The sequence below is a fragment of the Typopeltis vanoorti genome, chromosome 26 (assembly GCF_054136105.1).
Source record: "Typopeltis vanoorti isolate ZY-2024b chromosome 26, IOZ_Tvanoo_1.0, whole genome shotgun sequence".
NCBI classification, from domain to species: Eukaryota; Metazoa; Arthropoda; class Arachnida; order Uropygi; family Thelyphonidae; genus Typopeltis; species Typopeltis vanoorti.
In genome coordinates, this window is record NC_143574.1 from 5,511,186 (window position 1) to 5,524,860 (window position 13,675).

A 13,675-nucleotide genomic window follows, 5' to 3' on the forward strand; every position below is an offset into this window, starting at 1 on the left:
AATGTAATGTAAAGTGTTGAAGTTTGGGATACATCGATGTGAGGCTGCATACTCGATGGATGGAGCTGTATACTGGAGTAAGTAGAGGAGACAAAAGATCTGGTGGTGATGATTGATAGAAAAAACTGAAATTCAGAGAGCATATTGCAAAGGTGGTGAAGGTAACACAGAGGATTGCTGCAATACTGGGAAGGATGCTGACCTGTATAGATAAGAGTTATCATTCCGTTGTATAAGATCTTGATCTGACCACACTTAGACTATTGTTCTCAAATTTGGTCCCCAGGATTTGAAGGAGATAAATTAACTGTGGAGAGGGTGCAGAGGTGGATAACAAAGATGGTTTCAGGGCTGTACAATGTTAATAATGAGGATCGGCTGAGAGAATGTAGACTGCAGAGTTTTGTGGATAGAAGAAGGAGATGTGATATGATTGAGACACTTAAACTGTTTTGAGACGGTTGCAGAGTTGACACTGGGGAGTTCTTTCACTTGGTGGAACAGCGGGAAGGAACGATGACAAGGGTCCATCCCTGGAAGTTACGAAAGGAAGCTGTGAGCAAGATGTTGAGGAGTCATTTCTTTGCATGGAGGGTGGTGGTGGAACGCGGAATGCATTGCCTGATAGAGTGATGAGAGCAAGAACGGTCAATGAGTTCAAGGAGTGGTATGATAGACTTTGTGTTTCGTAGGAAGGACCTCTCATGATGCGTCTTGACTCCATGGAGGCCTGAATAGTAATAATAATAATAATAAGTTACTGGTAGTTATAGTTCATAACTACCACACTTCCGACTCTTGTCTTTTAGTCTCATTTAGACTAAAAAGACTGTTTTGTCCTTTTTCCAGTCCATCCAAACAACCTCGTCTTAGCTGAAACTTAAATTAAACCGCATAGTCAGAGGCACTTCCAGTTCTCTTACATATTCATGCAATACACAAGTCAGTATCTAATGCCATGTGTATTCTCATGACTCACGATGATGATAATTATGTGAATTCACTCACAGAAGGCTGAAAAGAAATCTGTCATACATTCATTACTGTGTGCTAAGGTATCCAGAAAATCTGCCCTCTTAAAGACCAGACTTGAGACTTTTTCCAGCCACTTCAGGCCTCCAGTAATACAGATACAGCAATCTACCATTTATTCAACCATAGTAGGAATGTAATTTACCATTCTGATAATTGATGGGTTGGATAAGTGAAGTACAATTACATGGTGATCTACCATAAGTCATTTGACATGCATCAGTCAGTTGTTTGAAAGATCATTGTTTTGAAGGTCAGATGGATAGTAGATGACTGTATCTGTAGTATCCAAGCATAAAGTGCTTCCATTTCATTTACTTCTCTGCTTACATGGATCCCTTTCATCAGTCACTACAGCATCTCCACCTGGATCATACACCTTTGCAACATAATTGCTCAGTAACTCAACTATTTCTTCTGCTCTGACTCATCGTACTTTATAATCCTTTAATGAAAGCATTAGCTTTCATTAAAGCTTTCCTGCCATAAAGGTGTTTCCTTTTTCCTTGCTGAGATAATTTCCTCTCATAATCTGATTTTGCTTTCCTTACCATGTTAGTCACTCACAAATCCCATGCTTTGTACTATTCATGAGCCTGACAGTCCCTTTTCTCTTTATATTCCTTCCACAGCATTTTTTCCCCAGATCCTGCTTAATGATGCTACCTATTCATTTAACTCCCACATGATTTTTCTTAATGACCTTCAATGCACACTCCAATGCCACGTAATATTTTCTCGTGCACAAATTAAATCCTTCCCTTGCAAAGAAACTGCAAAGTCTCTTTTGCCATATCACTGCTTTACTCACCCTCCTAAGCTTGACATAATCATTCTCCTTAACAGAAAATTTTTCATATTCAGCAAATTCCCTGGGGAAGACATCCTCTTTCATCATATGCTGTTTCAGGTAATTATCACTTATTTGGTACGTATCATGTGTCTTTTCCTTCTTCCAAGCTTTATCTCCATAATTGAAATCGCTCATTATAATTTCTTGCTCTGTACTCACTGTAATAATATACTCACCAGGCCTAGTTAACTACATATTTTGTCCTATTAGCCTCTTTCTGATACCATATACAGTAGCTTCAAATTGTCTTCCTCCTACAACTTTGCCTTTCTGCTGCTGTTCTTTTACCTTTACTTGGTTGTAGTTCTGCTGTCATCAACAATAATCGCTCCCCATTCTGCCATACCCTCCCTGAAAAGACATTGCCCCCCTTATATTCTATTCCTGTATCATCTTTCTGTCAACTAACAAATAAATGTTTGTTCACTTGATGCTTCTAGCATTCTTATATGTGAATTACAGTATCATCTTGCACCCACAGCTATCGTTGCATCTGGTGATGAGTCTCATTGAAATTTGGGAACTGAGAAACCACGTTTGTCATGATTGAGCATTTCCATTATCACACTCACTCAGAGTGCCTGCACACATTTTTTTTTAATCATTCCCATTTTCACACTCACTCGTTTTAAGGAGTGACACTTTTTTTTTATCATTCCCATTCTTTGATACCTGTACTATGCACACTTGTTCCCCCCCACACACTAATATTTCTAGAGTTTCCCTCATTTTGCTCTTTTGATATTTTCAAGCATAGTTCATTAGTCACATGCAAGTCCTTTTCTTTTCATCCTTGAAATTCACTTTAAATCTACAAACTGCATATGATTCCTCCTATACATCACATCCTATGTTGCCTTGTAGCCCTTCTTTTCATTTTATTCTTGTCATGCTTGGCAATAAATTAGTGACCTTTACTCTTTTTCACTCTTCTTTTCACTTCTTCAGCTAATAACATATCTTTTCTCATTCCATACTTATCACATTTAAAATCATTCACACTCTCAACATTCAATTCTTCGCTTTCTATTTTTGCATTTTAACAGTGTTGCTTACATACTTAATATTAATTTGTTAAATGGTATGCTATTATGTCAGTAATGGAGTCTAATCAAAGTTCAGAGAAAGATTAGGAGAGTGAACAGATGATATCAATAGCAGAATCATATTAAAATTAGATGTTATTAGGAAGGAACTTGATATTGTTAGCATTCAGGAATGTGAGGAATTAGTTTGCAGAACTAATCTCAGGTATGGTCACTAAACAGAGTGGAAGAGGAAAGGTTAGTAAGACAAATGTTTTTTGTCAGAATGTCAGGAAAAAGACCCAGAAGAAGGTCAAAATCTAATTGGACTGATAACAGTAAGAAATGTCTTAGAGACCAAAATATAAGATCTGACAGGGAGTCCTGACAGATAACAGATTTATTTGGAGATAAATTGTCAACAGGAATAGCTCCATAACATAAAAATTAAGTCACGACTCTGACCAATAGGAAATAACACAGATACACCAAGCCAGCATGAGCTCCGAAGACGATGCACTGTTGAAATGGCTCACACCTTGTTACTCCCACCCCTAATCTTGTCCCAACATATCCTTCCCCTTCCCCAAGAAATTTCTGTTTCGCTCCCCTCACAAAGTATTCTCTACCCACCTTTAATAATAATAATAATAATAATAATAAAAATAAAATAAAAAAAAAAAAAAAAACGGGTTTTCAACAAAGTCCACATACCCCTAGGCTCACTAATAATTCTCCGACATCTCTCTGTACCCTCACTTTTTCCACCACCCCCCCATCCCTTCAATCATACCTCCTTCCTTTAACAGCAGATGAATGTATATCACCACATGCTGGGACACTGCTGAATAAGAAGACAGCTAGCAACATCCTATAAAGATATGTCCATATTTTTCCTCCTATATATCCTTCATATATCTGCCTATATAAAACATCTAATGCCCTAAAATTTGAGTATAAAGCCAATGACATTATAAAGGGGGCACTCCTAAACAAAAATAGGCTAAATAGCCATAAAAATAATAATGTCTATAGGAAGTTAGTAATGGTATAGGCTTTTCATGTAGTATTAACATAATATTCTGTACACCACTTGAGGATACATATCAAGATATATGAGGATGCATTTAATGATGATGACGATGACTGAAATTTTTATTTTCCTTTTCATGGGTAGGAAGGTGTGTTTGTGTGTGATAATTGCCACAGCTGCCCATATGTGAAGTTATGCTGATCATTTCTCAGCTGTGTTCATGATTGGTTAGCATATCCATGTGTCAGTGACTAAAATATCGACATTCAAATTCACCAGCTATGGATAAATCCATAGCTGGTGAATGCCACTTGTGGTCACGGACTGTCTCGTGGAAGTCATGAAGTGTTAGATTGATTTCATTGTGAGACTGCAATCCTGCTTATTGAAGGGCCAGAGTGGCTGGAACAAAATTTCAACATTTCCAGATTTATCCCAATAGCTCACTCACAGTAGTCATACCAGTATGCTGTTGGCCAGATTTTGCAAAAAAGAAGGTGGCTAAGATATCATTAAGTTTATTTGTAAGAAATAACAGAATTAATGCAAATACTGCAGATGGTAATGAATTATGAAATTGTTTCTTGCATAAAATTAATTGAGAATTGATAAAGTCAGTAGAAGGCGATTTAATAAAGGATAAAGTGTTCTGGTACTGACAAATCCAAAATCCAGTATGGATGTGTCGGAATGATATATTGTTGGACCACGATACAAAGAGTGCAAAACTGACTGCAAAGGTAGATGGTGTACATGTACATGAAAAAAAAAAGGAAATGAAAAGAAAGGCAGAGAAACCACATCGGTCATAAGTGCTGTGTTAAAATTTATAGTTATGATATGACTATAAGAAAGAGATGTATTGTTACTTGATTTGGTTGGTGCATAGAGATAGAATAAGAGAATGAAATCCAGTTATTTGAAAAAAAAAAAAAAAAACATTCACTGGTCTTTATTTTAATGGGAACAAATGATCTAAAACTGAAATTACTTAAAAGACTAGTTAGTGAATTTTTAGACTAGTTACCTGGCTGCCCAAGTGGTTAGCATATTCGCTCTCAAGCCAAGAGGCTATGGGTTCAAATCCCACTATGGATGTTTGTGATTGTCCAATTAACTCTGTGTGGAAAGAGAATTTGTGACCCTGCAATTCCTTCTAACAGAACATTTCACTCCCAAAATCCATCAGGTACAGGAGTGACCATACTCCATCCAGTGTCACCAAATTGTGAATAACTACTATGTTAAACTACTAGACTCTTAGACTACCTATGTTAAATTTTAAATCAGTAGTTAAAAAATATCGTTAAATGCCAAATTCTTCATATGTATTCTCGAGAGATGTACAAGACATAATGATAGTACTGTATTTTTAAAAGTTTAGATTATTACTAACTTCCTATCAGCAATTTTCTGTCAAATTAGTCTGTCAGTTATCCAGTATTTTAAGATCTTATATATTGTCTTCTAAGGCACTTCTTGCCACATCGGTCTACATTGATTTTAGTGCTCCTGTTAGTTTTTTCCCCTGGTATTAATCACTGATTTTCTATCTTCTTGTTTAATCCTTTATTCATGTATAACCTGTAACCGCCAAAGGGGCATAAGTTGGTGTCAGAAAGAGCTCTGGAAAGATAAGTGCTTTTTTGAATAATAATTGGCAGTGTTTCATATATTTTACGGTTTCGTTATTTATTTTTGATAATGAAGTGTGTCTGAGAGATTTTTGGTGTGAAATTCTGTCAGAGATATTAGTCTAAATTGCTGTTTTAAATATCATACAATGGCGGTCACGAGGTCAACCACGCAGGCATCAACCGGTGCTACTAAGTGAATGCCGCGAAAGTTAAATAGCATTGCAACATAGACTTTTCAAAACTAATTTGATGTTGTGAGTGCAATATGTATGCATGGCAGAGTGTAAGAGATGTCTTTGTGGAGTGAGGGAGAATGAACGAGAGACAAGAAAAAGTATGGATGTGTCGGAATGATATATTGTTGGACCACGATACAAAGAATGCAAAACTGACTGCAAAGGTAGATATGGTGTACATGAAAAAAAAAGGAAATGAAACGAAAGGCAGAGAAACTGATGGAGTGAAAAAATGCAAGGATGTAGAAGTAGACGTTACAGAAAAAGTTACAAAAAAACGGAAATGAAATGAAAGCAGGAGAAACTGAGAGAGAAAAAGAATGTAAAGATGTAGAAGCAAAAGCTGCAGAAAAGGTTACAAAAAAACGGAAATGAAACAAAAGTTGGAAAAACTGAAGGAGTGAAAGAAAATATAATGAGGAAAAGGAAATAAAGTGCGGCTGAACGAGAGGTAGCAAGACAGAGAGTAAAATTGTCAGAATGCAAGATTTAATGAAACAATTTTTGGAAATGAAAAATGAAATGAAGGATACGTGGAGTGATGTTAGACATCTAGTGGAAGCTAATGAAGGTGTGCAAGAGAACAGAATGAAAGAAAAAAGAGTAAAAGAAGCGATGAGTGATTCTAGGATAGCAGTATATGGAGACTCCATAATTAGAGCGCTAGTTACTGACAGTCCATGAAGTCTGCTATCTGGGTGGAGAATGATAATTAAGGTGGACATGAGGAAGAAATGAGCAAGAGAGTTAGTTGTGATTGTAGGGATTAATGATCTGAGTAGACATAAGAAGGATGTGAGGACGAATATCTGTGAGACTATTGAGAAGAGTGAAAGTGTAGTAGGAAAGGTTGTCAGAGTGTTACCTAGATATGATGATGATGAATTGCGATGGAGAACCAAAATAATGAATGGTATGTTAGCAGAGCTGTGTGAGGAGAAGGGAGTGAAGTTTGTCGATGTATGGCATGTGTTTGAGGGTAAAATGAAATTATACAGGTGTGACGGGCTGCATTTAAATGACTTTGGAGTAAGTGTGCTGGAGAAAGTGTTGCTGGATGGAAGTATAGTGTGTGGAAGTACAGTGTGTAAAGTGTGCCAGAGATGAGAAAAAGAGATGAAAGGAAAAATGAGGAGAATAGTACCGAAGAGACAGAAGTGTTTGGTAGTGAAAACAGTAGTAGTGTGTGAGAGAGGAAGGGAGAACGGGAATATAAGAGGAACAGGGAAACGGGGAGGAGCTCTGGTGGACAGGGAGTCATGGCATTTTCATACACACATTATTAGTGAATGTGTGTATGAAAATGGAATATATTGCGATATGGGTGGAGAAGTTGAGACTGAGCAGATGTATGTGGTAAGCGGTGATAAAGGTGTAGTGGGGCAATCACAACCAACACATGGTTTGGGTAGGACTGGCTATAGACCTGAGAATGAACTGCGGTGTCTGTTTACAAATGCCAGAAGTATCAGGCGTAAAGGGCTTGAAATGGTTTCAGTGATTGAGTTTATTTGCCCCCAAATCATTGGAATAAGTGAAACATGGTTGAATGAAGATGATATCATAACAGGAATAGAAATGGAAGGGTACAGTATTTTTTGCGAGAATAGAAAGGGAAGAAGGGGGGGGGGGAGTGCTGCTGGTGATAGCAGGAGTATTAAGTCCACATAAGGTAAATATGAAAGAGTGTGTGGAAATGGTTATGAGGCAGTGTGGTGTAACGTGGAGGTTGAGAGGAAGACTTATTTAGTTAAATGTTGCTATAGGCCTGGGAATTGGAAGGTGGTGATGAAAAAATGTATAAACAACTTGGATTAGTGAACAAAGGAAGGGTCATTATTATGGGTTATTTTAATTATGGTGGTATAGATTGGAATGAAGAGATAGCATCTGGAAATAAGGAAAATTAATTTCTCGAGTTCTTGAGAGATGAATATCTCAGGCAGCACTTAAAGAAGGGCACACGAGGATCAAGAGTTCTAGATCTCATCATTTCATCAGAGGAGAGGATGTAATTGTTAGAGGGGTTTCACATTTTCCTCCAGTTGGTGGAATTGATCATGAAGTAATCCTGTGTTGTGGCTAGTCATATGCAGACTTTTGTGAGGAAGGGATATATGTGGAATTATAAGGTTGGTGATTATGACAAGCTTAGGAGACAGCTTGAGCTATAATGTGTAACGAGGAGTTTAGTAGTAAGGAAATAAATGCTGCATGGGAACTGACAAAGATATACATAGCAGCATCAATGTATGCTATTATATATTCCGAAAGCCAAAAGGTTGAATAAGGTAGGTGTAAAATGGATGAATGTGGAGCTTAATCATGAAATCTGGAAAAAGAAGGTACTTTGGAGTAAGTACAAGATGAATAATGGTAATAATCAGTCACATAAAGAGTATAAAGAACAAGCCAGGAGAGTGACTCAGTTAGTAAGGAGTGTGAGCAGAAATTGGCAAATCAGGCAAAGAAAAACCCTAGAGAGTTTTTTAGATATATGGCAAGTAGAGGGAAGAATGATCATGGTAAGGTGAAGTTAAAGGATGAAAGTGGTAGAATGGTAACTGCTGCAAATGACATTGTTGAGGTATTCGGTGATCAATTTATAAGAGTATTTCATCCTGATCAGGATGGAATCATGAGGAATTTAAGTATAGCGGACATAGGAGAGGATGACTTAATTGTGAGTGAGCAAGAGGTGTTTGAGGAAATAAATAAACTTGATATCAATAAGGCAATAGGATTTTATGGCATATCACCACGCATCTTAAGGGAATGTTCCAGGGAATTGGCAGTAGCATTAGCATGCCTGTTTAATAAGTCTTACAACAGCACAAGTTCCAAGGGAGTGGAAGGAGGGTAAAATTGTTCCATTGCATAAAGATGGTGACAAGGCTGTAGCTTCAAATTATAGGCCAGTCTGTATATCTGGAGTTGTGGTGAAGGTCCTGGAGAGATTAGTGAGAAGTAGGATACAGAAATGGGTTGATAACAGCAGTATTCTTTGTGGTTATCAGCATGGGTTTGTTAAGGGAAGATCATGTTTCACTAACTTACTTATGTACAATAACAGGGTGACAAATACCTTGGACAGGGGAGATGCATATACAGTGTTGTACTTAGATTTTGCAAAGGCTTTTGATAGACTGCCACACAGTAAACTCTTAAATAAATTGAAACTGATGGAATTGGATAACAGACTTCTGAGTTGGATCAGTGATTCGCTGTCAGATAGGTATCAGAAAGTTGTATATGGGGTGCAGTATCCTGAAAAAGAAAGGTGACTAGCAGTGTGCCACAGGGATCAGTTTTGGGGCTATTGTTATTCAGTTTGTATGTTAATGATATTTGGGTTGGATTTAACTAGTGATATCCAGCTGTTTGTAGATGATGCAAAACTGGAGAGATCAATGCAGAGTTAAGCGGATGTTATTACCTTACAAAAGGACTTCAATGGATTACATGATTGGGCAGATAAGTGGAACTATCAGTTCAATGTTGCAAAGGTTTTGAGATTTGGTAAGCAACGATGGAACGCAAAGTATACACTTGGTGGGGAAACTTTAATGGAAGTAGATTAGATGAGAGATCTAGGAGTGATGGTGGACAAGGACCTGAAATTCAAGGGCCACATTGCACGAATTGTAAAGACATCACATTGGATAATGGCAATAATGCAGAGGACCCTGACATGCAGAAATAGAGAGGTTTTAATTCCATTGTATAAGACCTTGATCAGGCCTCATATGGATTATTGTGCCTCAGATTTGGTTGCCAGGTTTTCATGGTGATGAGGATATGTTGGAAAGGGTCTAGAGAAGATTCATAAAGGTAGTCAGTGGTCTTTAGAATATGGAGTATGAGGACAGATTGAGAGAATGTAAGTTGCAGAGCCTCGTGAATAGGAGGAAGAGGGGAGGGATATGATTGAGACATACAAGCTAGTCAGAGGTTGTTATTGGGTCAACATGGAAGAAATTTTTCATAGAATGGGAGAATGGAGTAGAACAAGGGACCATCATTGGAAGCTGTATAAGGAAGGTGTGAACAGAGGAGTAGGTTCTTTGCATGGAGGGTGGTTGGTGATTAGCATGCATTGCCTGAGTGTGTTTTGGGTGTAGACACATTGAATCAGTTTAAGGCACGGTTGGATGAGCACTGTGTGCAATAGTGTGACCTCCCACGATGAGTCTCTGACTCCATAGAGGTCAAATGTTAATAATAATAATAATAATAATAATAAGCAAACAAAGTTCATGCATGAAGTAGATTTTGGAAAGATTTTTGTATACAGAAGCTGTTGACTTCATATCAGTTGCCATAGTATCCCATAATGCAAAATACACTTCCTTTGGATATATGTATTGCTATGCATTAAGGGACATGTCTGTGCCCAGACCAGTTTCAACTTTATTGAAATCTCATCGCCACAAGACAAATCTAGAAAAATGCAAAAGTAAAATTAATGCAGAAGACATATATATTTTGCATATGCAATTAGCAAAAAAGTGTATCACTTTATAATTAAAATACTTGGGCTCATAAATAGTTATAGAAAGTTTTTTCACTTGTTTACAGTTTTACTTGATAAGAAATTATCAAGTATAATCCTTTATCCAAGTATAAGCAAACAAGCACAAAGATTTAGGCTATTCTAGATCATATCTGGGGATAAGGTAAATAAACTATACTGTACTATAAACTTGGCAGAAGTGCAATGATACTTGAAAAAAAAACAGTAGTTTATTAACTATTACATTCATCCACATCAGATATATAGAATATGATAGATTTCATACGATTGTTTTATATATATAGCTATATATATTAATAGCTGTAGGATCTGTGTTCTTTTTCTGTATAATTCTTTGTATTTATTGGGTGTGAAGATGATAAAAAATTACTTATGGTAAAACATATAAGCAGGTCTCCATAATCAGTTAGAAACCTGACAGGCATCAAATATTCTCTCCCCTAATTCAGGCACAACCTTGGCAAATTTAGCATAGATTTAATCCCTATCTTTTATTACCTTTCCAAACCATTAATTTAGGCCACAACATGAGCACCAGTGTTCTTTCTGCCTTCACTGTATGTGTTCAGGTTTTGCAGAATGAAAAACATGAGTTATCTAGGCAGGAAAAATATGAGTTATCTGGGAAGGAAAAACCTTGCCACCCATGAGGAGAGATGAGCTAAATTTTAAACTCAGTTCAAAATCTTCTTTATTCCAAGGAAATATTCTTCATGTCTTCCCACTAAAGTGCTTATATCATATTATTTATCCAATGAGGCCATATGAGAGACTATATATTAGTGCAGTCATTTTGTATGAATGCTGCAATACTATTCTGAAATTATTATTGATATTATTGCATAACACCTCCAAGGATTTCTCCTGGGAGGACATTCCACACTACAACCCACCATCTCCACTATTCAATGTTCCATTTACACAAAACAGTATTGTCCACTATCTACATCTGCCAATAGTATTTTTATCTGTATATTGTTTGTGTTCTCCCACCAGTTTGCCTGTATGCAGGAGGAATAACTTAAGTATCCCAAAGAAAAAAAACCATGATATCTCCATGTGAGATCACCTTCAGATGAAGAAACCCATAGAAAAATTCCTCTCATCATGATGAGAATTGAACTCAGATCTGGTCCAGTTTAAGGGCACAATGTTGTCCCATCATTCTTCCAGCTGCACTGTGGAGATGCCCATGAAGAAAGGAAAAAAAATAGATAAATAAATAAATAATGCTGTTATCCAGCAATCACTCTTGCAGTTTAGATTAATAATAATTATTAAGAACTAATATAATTTCAGTTACTATATTACATTCTTAGTTTTATTATCCTATTTAATTACTAACATTAAGCACAGGAATCAGTCCTAAATTTATGGATATTGTTCATATCCATAAAGAATAGTGTGGTCATTGAGATCCCTCTCCCTGTGTTTAAACATGAAAAAAAAAAAGTTTGTAGTGGTAGCCATACACATAAACAAGAAAAAGGAATTAATATGAGCTCCATAATTTTTAAGTATAACTATTGCTAGTATTATCGAGATCGTATTGTATTTATATTAATATTAGAGGCAATTATTTCGTGATCAGGAAATAAAATGGAATTAGGCTAATTTCAAAGAATAAGAATTTGTACAGGAATGGCTAGCTGCAGGTAATATTTTTATTGCATGCAAAGTTATGTTATTCATATGAAGTTAGGAAAGTAGCAAAGGCAATATTTCATTTTATTTTTAGGCATTGTTAAAATAGCTTAATTAAAGCAAATACTGCCGACAGTAATAAGGACATTTAGAATTGACTTATTTAATTACTTTTTTTTTTTTTTTTTTTTTATAATGCAAAGTATTAGATACGTTTTTTTTTTTTTTTTTTTTTGTGGGAAAAGAATGTTATCCTGGTGTCAGTTTATTTCATGACAGCTAATTCAGGTAACTGATTACTTATTTATTGCATAGTAAAACTTCAATTAAAGTTTTACTTTTGATGCATTTTGATGTTCTTATCAAAGTCTTGCTGTGATTTTCTTAAGCTAGTTTTATACATTGCTTCACTTTCTTACATTTTTTTCTGTATTCTATAAGATGACAAGCTGACTTACTTGCCAGGAACTTTGATAACCTGACATATAGTAACATCTTCTTCTTCTCCTCCTCCGTCTAAGAAGGGTTGAGTCTTCTCTTGAGAAGTATCTTCCTTAATCTAGTAACATAAGACATATTAATTAATAAATAATATAGGATAGCAGGTGAGTGAGTTTGTGGGTGTATGGAAGGAGTAGTTCAAGGGACATAAGATCTTAAATTCTTTTCATAGCATGTGAAATGCTATGTAACTAGAATAACTAGAGATAGAATATACTTAACAGTCTATCTCTCTTTTGATGTCCACATAATGTTGGATGGAATATTTTGGAGGTCTTGAATAAATTCTCTATATATAATTTTTTTTTTTTTTTTTTTTTGTAAGCTGTGAAAGCTATTTAAACATGTCTAGTACACATGTTCCATTAAAGCTATTAGTGAAGAGAATGTTGCACGTGGGAACACTGAATGTTGGAAGCATGACTGGAAGGGGAAGAGAGGTAGCAGAAATGATGAGGAAGAGGAAGTTGGACATTTTATGTGTGCAGGAGACAAGGTGGAAGGGGAAAAAGGCAAAGGAACTGGGAGATGTGTATAAATTGTTCTACTCTGGAGCAAATAAAGAGGGAAAAAATGGTGTTGGAATTGTGGTGTGTGTGGCAGAATGAAGGGCAAAGTACTGGAAGTGGGTAGGAGGAACGACAGAATTATGCAAATGAAATTGGGTCTTGGAGAAGAGCAAGTGGTCGTCTTATGTGTGTACACTCCCACAAGTTGACTGTACTGTAGGGGAGAAAGATGAGTTTTCGAATATGTTAGATGAAGAAATGAGGGAACTGGAAGGAAACGAGATGGTGATTGTCAGTGAAGACTTGAACAGACACATAGGGAGACAGAATAGAGACTGTGAAAGGGTGCATGGCAGCCATGGAGTGAGAATTATGAACCAAGAAGGAGAGAGGATTGTGGACTTTTTAGAAGCATTTGATCTGGCAATTGTGAACTCGTTTTTCTACCAGAGGAAGAACATTTGATAACATTTAGAAGTGGTAACAACAGTTCACAAATTGACTACATTTTGACTAGAAGAAAACATCTTAAAGTTGTGACAAATTGTAAGGTAATCCCAACAGATCAAGTGGCACAGCAACACCGACTGCTGTGCGTTGACTTTAAAATAAGATCAAAGATAAGAACGTCTGGAAGCCATGGGATGAAGACAATTAAGTGGTTTCGCTTA

General features: G+C 36.5%; 1 protein-coding gene across 4 annotated transcripts in view; it reads left to right on the plus strand.

Moving 5' to 3' along the window:
- The window catches only part of LOC150092284 (tyrosine-protein phosphatase Lar-like), a 1,042,795-nt gene that overhangs the window by 560,716 nt on the left and 468,404 nt on the right, over positions 1–13,675 (plus strand). The window lies entirely within an intron of this gene.